The following is an 8826-nucleotide window of genomic DNA, read 5'->3' on the forward strand; positions in this document are numbered from 1 at the left end:
CCACAGCCTTGTAAACACTGTGGGAGGAATCATCTAGGTGCATGCAGTTTTGGGACGGATGTTTGTTTCTTGTGTGGCACACCAGGGCATATGATGAGAAACTGTCCTCATAAGGGTGTGGGTGGCGTTGCACAACCAACTAGATCAGTTGTTGTGTCGACCTCATCAACCCCTTCTTTAAGTAGGGGACTACATATGCCTCAGTTCGTGGTAGAGGATCTAGGGGAGAATCTAGTTCTAGTGGAGGTCCGAATCACACATATGCACTAGGGGATCGACAAAATTAAGAAGCCTCGCTGGATGTGGTTACAGGTACATTGTACATCTTTTAACATATTGTATATGCATTAATTGATCCAGGTTCTACACAATCATATGTTACACTATTGGTTATTTGAAAGTTCAAACGAACACCAGAATTATTAGTGAAGCCATTTGAAGTATCTACCCCGAATGGTGAGTCTATTATAGCTACAAGGGTTTATTGTAACTGCTTATGGTCGTCATACATTGGCTAACCTTGTTGAGATAGGCATGGTAGATTTTCATGCTATAATGGGTATGGATTAGTTAGCTTCTTATTATGCCACAGTAGATTGCCGAACTAAGATAGTGCATTTTTAGTTTCCAAAAGAGGTAGTCCTTCAATGGAAAGGTAATATTGGGGCGGAGAGAGGTAAATTTATTTCTTATATTAAGGCAAAGAATATGATTATCAAAGGATACATATGCCATATTGTTAGAGTGAAAAATATAGATGCGGAGCCACCAACCCTTCAATTCCATTCCGGTGGTAAATGAATTTCCAGATGTGTGTCCTGAAGATGTTCAAGGTTTGCCTCTAGAATGAGAAGTAGAGTTCGGCATTGATGTGCTTCTAGATACTCAACCTATCTCAATTCCTCTATAGATAATGGTTCTGGAAGAATTACGCGAGTTGAAGGAGCAATTAAAAGACTTATTAGAAAAAGGATTCATAAGTCCTAATATGTCCCCATGGAGAGCACTAGTTTTATTTGTACGCTAAAAGGATAACTCATTAGGAATGTGATTGACTACCGACAGTTGAATAAGGTAACGATTAAGAATAATTTTCCCCTCCCTAGAATTGATGATTTGTTTGATCAATTACAAGGTGCTGGGTGTTTTTCAAAAATAGACCTGAGGCCAGGTTATCACCAAGTGAGGGTCAAGGACAAAGATATATCCAAGACATCTTTCCGAACAGAGTATGGTCATTTTGAGTTCTTAGTCATGTAATTCGGGCAAACAAATGCACCAGCAGCTTTTGTGGATTTGATGAATAGGGTGTTCAACCCATTTTAGATGAGTTCGGATAGTGATCACAGATTACATCTTCATGTATTCAAGATTAGAAGAGGATCATACTAATGAATTGCGGCAGGTTTTACAAATTCTCTGTGATCGTAATATGCAAAGTTCTCTAAATGTGAGTTCTGGTTGAAATCTGTGGCATTCCTTAGTCAAATTGTATCCTAGGAAGGAATAAGGGTTGATAACTAGAAAATAGAAGCCGTGAAAAACTGGCCAAGACCTACAACACCTATGGAAATTCGTAGTTTTCTTAGATTGGCAGGTTATTACAGAAGGTTTGTTGAAGGATTCTCTTCCATGGTTTCACTATTAACAAATCTAACACTCAAAGAAACCAAGTTTCAGTGGAGCGATGAGTGTGAAAGAATCTTCCAAGAGCTGAAGAGTAAATTAACTTCTACACCTGTGTTGGTACTTCCAGAAGGTAAAGAAGGCTATATAGTGTACTGTAATGCTTCGGGTGTGGGCTTAGGTTGTGTATTTATGCAGCATGGAAATGTTATATCTTATGGCTCAAGGCTGTTGTGGTCACATGAAAAAAATTATCCAACCCATGATCTAGAGCTAGCAACAATTGTGTTTACTTTGATAATAAGTCCACTACTTTTATGGAGCTCATGTTGAAATATACATTGATCACAAAAGGTTGCAATATATCATAAGTAAAAGGACATAAATCTGAGGCAGCGAAGGTGGCTGGAGCTATTAAAAGATTATGACATTGACATCTTATATCATCCTGGTAAAGCAAATGTAGTAGTTGATGCTTTAAGTCGTAAAATAATGGCAAGCAATTATGAGAAGTTTGTGAAAAAACAAGGAATGACTAAGGATCTGTGCCAACTAGTGAACTTGGGCGTTCCCCTTCTTGAGTCTCAAGATGAAGGGGTTATTGTGAAAAATGCAGCAGAATTCTCATTAGTAGTGGAAGTGAAAGAGAAAAAGTACACTGATTGAACTATTTTACAACTTAAAGAGAATGTACTACATGGTATGACAAAGGCATTTGAGCTTACGAAAGACGGAGTACTTCGATGTCAAAACAGATTGTGTGTACCTAATGTAGATGAACTAAGAAAGAAGATCATGATGGAATCACATAATTCAAGATACTCTATTCATCTAGGGGTAAACTAAAACGTATCATGACTTGAAATAAATGTATTGGTGGGGGGCACATGAAAAAGAACATTGCAGAATTCGTGGCTCAGTGTCCAAATTGTAAATAGGTAAAAGTAGAACACCAAAAGCCTGGAGGTTACATGCAACGTATAGAATTTCCAATTTGAAAATGGGACATGATCAATATGGATTTTTTCACTGGTTTGCCTCGCTCATTCTGGATTTTTGACTCCATATGGGTAATAGTTGACAGACTTAGCAAACCAGCGCACTTCTTGCCAGTGAAGACTACTTATACAGCTAAAGAGTATGAGAGGTTGTACATTGAAGAGATAGTTGGACTATATGGAGTGACAATCTCTATAATATCTGATAGATGAGCTCAATTCACTGCAAATTATTGGAAGTCGTTTGAAAGAGTTTGGGAACAGAAGTTAATTTAAGTACAACCTTCCATCCTCAAACAGATGGCCAAGAAGAACGTACAATTTATACACTTGAGGATATGTTGCGAGCTTGTAAATTAGATTTCAAGGGTAGATGGGATGATCACCTACCACTTATTGAATTGTCTTATAGAAATAGCTACCAGTCGAACATTAAAATGGCACCTTATGAAGCTTTATATGGTCGAAAGTGTAGATCCCCAATTGGCTGGTTTGAAGCAAGTCAAACTACTTTATTTGGGTCAGATCTTGTTCATCAAGCTATGGAAAAAGTCAAAGTGATATAGCAGCGTCTAGAAACAGCGCAAAGTCAACATAAATCATATGCAGATATTAGAAGGAGAGGACTAGAATTTTCTATAGGGGATTGGGTGTTTTTGAAAGTGTCTCCGACGAAAGAGGTAATGAGGTTTGCTAAAAAGGGAAAGATGACTCCATGCTATATAGGTCCATATAAGATTATCCAAAATTTCGACCAAGTAGCCTATGAGTTAGAGCTACCACAAGTGCTTTCATCAGTTCATCTTGTGTTTCATGTCTCAATGCTTTGAAAATGCGTAGGTGAACCATCTCGTATTACTCATACTAAAGATGTACAAGTTATGGGAGATCTCACTTATGATGAAGTATCCATTACTATTCTAGATCGACAAGTTAGGAAGTTAAAAAAAATAGCTTTTGTAAAATTACTATGGAGAAACCAACAAGTATAAGAAGTTACATGGGAAGCGGAAGAAGCAACTAAATTGAAGTATCCTCACCTCTTCCAGACTGGTGAGAAAGATCAAAATGTTAGTGGAGGCATTGACAAGTAAGTATAAGTTTATATGTTCAATATGATTAGTAGTAGTACTAACTTAGGCTTGAACTTTTTTGGGCTGGACAACATTGCTAACAATCGAGGACCATTGGTTTAAGGGGGAAGGATGTGACGGCATGTGTTATGTATATGATAGTTCTATTCATGTGATACTTGACATAGACTTATAGTGTAAGTGAGGAATCATAATTGTTATATGGTTAGTGTTGGTTTAAACTAGCTCGGAAGGTGTAACGCCTTGCAAATTTCAACATGTGTATTGCAAGTTAACTCTGACAGAAAGTATTCAAGTAGATATAGTAAGGTGTAATTTAGCTTAAAGTTATAAGTTAAGTGCTAAGTTGAAGAACAAGAGAATAACATTCAGAAATTGAAATAAAATAATTGAGGTGCTTGCTTGGATTAATTCAAGCTAGCAGCTGCATCACCTACTGAATCTATAATATAGTTAAAGGGCCAAGTTTGACGGACCAGATTTAGGCTTATATTAATGGACTCTCACTTGAAGCGCAACCTATTAAATAAAAATAGAATTTTAAACAATGTGCAAGGCCCAATATGGATAAAGCCCAAGTGAAAGCAACTAGGTGAATCACCTAGTTTGACCTTTTAAGCTGCTTCATATGCACAAGCAGGTGCATCACCTACTTGACCAATGAGTTGCTGAAAATGGACTCAAAAAAGGAGGTTCTACAGGATATTTTTGTGGTCAATAAAGCTCTATACATATCCAATATGAGCATATATTCTTCACCCGTTTTAACACATAAAAATAAAATTTAAATCAAGCTCTCTCTCTCTTTTATCTCAAGGATTAAACCAACAGCCTTAAAGTTTTCTAGGGTTCTTTAAGAAACCCTTATATCTGCAAACCAGGGTAAGTGAAAACTCATGGTTTTAGCTTAATTATCCCATGGATTATTAGGAAAACATGTTACTTATGCTCTAATATAACTACAAAGGCAGAATATTGCCAGCAACAACTGCTCACTTCCTTAGTTATTAAAATACCTTTATTTTTTCTTTGGTTCAAGTGTGAAGGGTAAGCTGAAGTTCTAAAAGAATTCAAGTTATAAGGAGAAGTTGCATAAATTAATGTAAGATGACTGCTCCATTACTGTCTTCCTTATGTAAGAATTAGAGTGAGGAATTAGTGGTGTGCTTTTATGAATAACTCAATGGGGTGGTGAGTTCAATACTTGGTTGTATGATAAAGAATATTTGGTGTTGTTCTATTATATTACTATTGGCGCAACTGGTTTGATATTGGGAATAGGATGTATAATGTATGTGATGGACAGAGAATGAGGGTGTGGTGATACACCTTATGTTAAGGGTTTTATAGGCTCATTATCAATCAAAGTTAGCTACTGTTTTACAAGGCTCATGGTATGATAGCTTCTAATTTTAGTTTACCATACTTAAATTGTAGATTAAATCCAAAAAGGGCAGGCTGAATCGTTATAGTATATCAGTACGAGGATAAGGTATGTAAGGTCGTTCGATTCTATATCCCTTTGTCTTTAAATCTTACACCTGTAATTCATATCAATAAGTGAATCTCATAAGTTCTATTCCTAGAAAATGAAACATAGTGGCGGCGTACTATATCAAAATAGCTAACAATATTTTGCACGCTCCGTAATGCATAGAACTACTTCATTATCTGTCCACTATTTATACTTGTGTTATCATCCCCCATGTGTTGTATAGAAATGGTAATTGCAAAAGCAAGTATGTGAATCCTCCTCTTTGTTGTTTGAAGTCAACTGTGTAATTAATCTCTTAAAGTAATGTTTTGATGTTACATAACTCCTTATTGACTTGTTATTCCTTGAAGTATGATTTTCATTTCTTCTATTACTAGTCCGTACTTCAATATCTCCAAAATGATTATGACTAACAAAATAACATCTCAAAAGAGTTATGAACTGATAAACAACAACCTCAAAGATTAAGGAATCTAAGTGAAGAAATTTCTATAATTACGGGTGGCAGCCCAAGGGTGAAAGCCTAGCATGGGTAGATCTCAACTGATACATAAGGGTGGCAGCTCAGGGGTTGAAGCGTAGCATGGGCCGATCTCTATTGGTATAGAAGGGAGACAGCTAAGGGGCGAAAGCATAGCATGTACCAATTCCAAGTTAGTAATTATGAGGACCACATCCCATGATTTAATACGCCTAGAATGGTTTATCCTCTTCTACCAGTGATCATCTAGTCACTTGTATCACATGCCCTACAAATATTATAACATACAGAAAAGTAAAAAAAAGAATGTAGGTTACTTGATCCCGCAAGAGTAAACAAAGGAGGTCTTCTCACCTTATCTAAAGCACTCATATGTTGCTATTTTATTTCAGTTGAACTCTCAATAACATATGATATTGCCTTTCATATTCAGTACATTTTTTTGAACTAATGTCCCTCGTGGGGGATGCTGCATTTCATGCTACAAGAACAGGTATTCCGTCTAGTGGACCTCCTCAGTAGGAGCACACAAAACTCTGTTACTTTATGTGAGCTCCAAGTTGATACGAAGCTTTGTTGAGTCTTTGGTAAATTCATTTTGGTATTGTATCGTAGTTAAAGGTAAGGAGGGGTTTGTCCCGTCCTACTTTAATCTTCTATCCTTTAGAGGCTTTGTAGATATGTGTACATGGTTCAGTTGTGCCTTAAGGAGTTGTGGCCTCAATGGCCAAGTTTTGTATAAAACATTTGGACCTACTTATGTTGTTTTGTATAGATGCATTCTAGGTGAACTTATCACAGTTTTTATAGTTATATGCACGGTAAGAACAAGTTGCAGGTTGACTCTCTCGAGCCTTTAGGGCATCGGCTGCCTGTCCGTCTTAATGGGTTTTGAGGCGTGTCACTAAGGTAGTGATACCCCTATCTCATGTCAATCTTAGAAAAGAAGGTTGCTCATTGTAGTTGATCAAACAATTCTTTTATCCAAGGGAGCAAATAATTTTTCTTTATTGTGACTTTATTGAGTTGGCGGTAAACCATACACATTCTTTAGGACCCATCCTTCGTCTTCACAAACAAATCGGAGCATGCCATGGACAAATACTAGGTCTTATGAAGCATTTTTCTTGTAAATTCTTGATTTGTGCATTTAAATCTTTCAATTTGGTCGGAGCCATACGATAAGGAGGAACTAAAATGTGATTTGTGTCCGGTAGAAAATCAATACCGAAATCAATTTCCAATTCGAGAGAATACTAGGAAGATCATTAGGAAAGACCTCCAAAAATTCACACACTACAGGGACCGACTCAATGGGATGAATTTCAGAGTCTAAATCTTTGATTCTTAAAATATGGTATAGACAACCTTTAGAGATCATTTTGGATGCTTTTAGACAAGAGATGATACAACCTCTAGGAATAGAATTTCCACCCTTCCATTTTACAACAGGTTCATTTTGAAAGTTAAACTTCATCAACCTTGTCCTACAATCAATAGAGGCAAAGCAAGCACGCAACCAATCCATACCCAATATAATATCAAAATAAAACTTATCAAGTTCTACTAGTTCAACATAAGAAACTGTATTAGTCAACATTATAGGACAATTTCTATAAATGTTTATGCAAAATATCTGGTAAAATGTCAATTTTTTAGCTACTAGAGGGGTAATAAATAATAAAGTAGAACCGGGATCAACTAAGACAAAGACATCAATAGAGAAGACTTTCAACATACCCGTCACCACGTCGGATGAAGTCTCTCGCTCAACCCTACTACCGAGATCATAGAAGCGATTCTTATTTAAATCGTCATTTTAACCAATTTCTTGAGCTTGACCACTAACATTGTATTGACCCCTCACATAAGGGCAATCCCTAATATTGTGTACACTTTTACCATAACCAAAATAATTGTCTGTGGCCTTAAGGCAATCACCATAGTGCTTCTTGCCACACTTTCCAAAAGTTGACTTCGCAGTTGGTTAACTAGTGCCTTTCTCTTTCTTAGGCTAAGGGTTAGCTTCCCTATAACCACTAGCCTTAGGAAAATTGGAAGGAAATTTATTAGAAACCCGCTTCTCAAATCTAGGTTTGTCTCGTATCTCAAGCCTATTCTTTGAAGAACCTCCATGAAAAGATCTTGCCCTCTTAACATCTCTACTCTTCCTCTTAGGCCTTAGATCTTCCACATGTTTAGAATGAAACATAAGACGGGAAATGTTGATGTTGTCATGTAGCATAGCCGAATGACACTCCTCTTGCAAATCATCCGACACCCCCGTTACAAAGAGCTCATTTCATCTCTAGGATCGAAAGCCAAAGAAGAAACATATTTTGAGAATTTAGTGAATTTCAAGAAGTATTCATGAAGACTCATACCTACTTGGCGAAGGTTGATGAACTCCACCAGTTAAATTCCCTCAACTTCCTAGGAAATAACCGATCAAGAAAATCTTTCTTGAAGATCTCCCAAGTCACCAAACCACCCCTTAATGGCCTATTATCCCTCCATTCAACATACCATGCTTGAGACACATCCTTGAATTGATAACTGGCTAACTCGGCATTCTCACTAGTAGAAAACCCCATATCCAAAAGTATATTATAGACCTTATAAATTAACTCTTGGGGGTCTTCTTCAACCTTAGACCCATAGAAAGTAGGACAATTCATCTGAGTAAAATCCCTTCGACAAGAAGCCATTGTAGAAACTTGTTGATTAGGATGATGTACAACCTCCCGGTTAGCTTGGGTCGTCATAGCTTGGGCTTGGGTGGTGGTGACTAGTGCTTGTGTAGTAATAGGTTGGAACATTTGGAAGAGAGCGACCCTTATGTTTTCATCCATCAAAGGAGGAGGGTTTGCCCGAGCTTGTTCATCATTGTCACCTTCCTCAATAGGAGGAACTTGATCACTACGACGAGAAGCTCCGGCATTGGCAATCTCTTCTTCATTGGAAGAGAGCGACCCTTATGTTTTCATCCATCAAAGGAGGAGGGTTTGCCCGAGCTTGTTCATCATTGTCACCTTCCTCAATAGGAGGAACTTGATCACTACGACGAGAAGCTCCGACATTGGCAATCTCTTCTTCAAGCCTTCATGCCACATTCCTTCAAGTATTCATTTC

This window comes from Solanum lycopersicum, chromosome 3 (assembly GCF_036512215.1).
Source record: "Solanum lycopersicum chromosome 3, SLM_r2.1".
NCBI lineage: Eukaryota > Viridiplantae > Streptophyta > Magnoliopsida > Solanales > Solanaceae > Solanum > Solanum lycopersicum.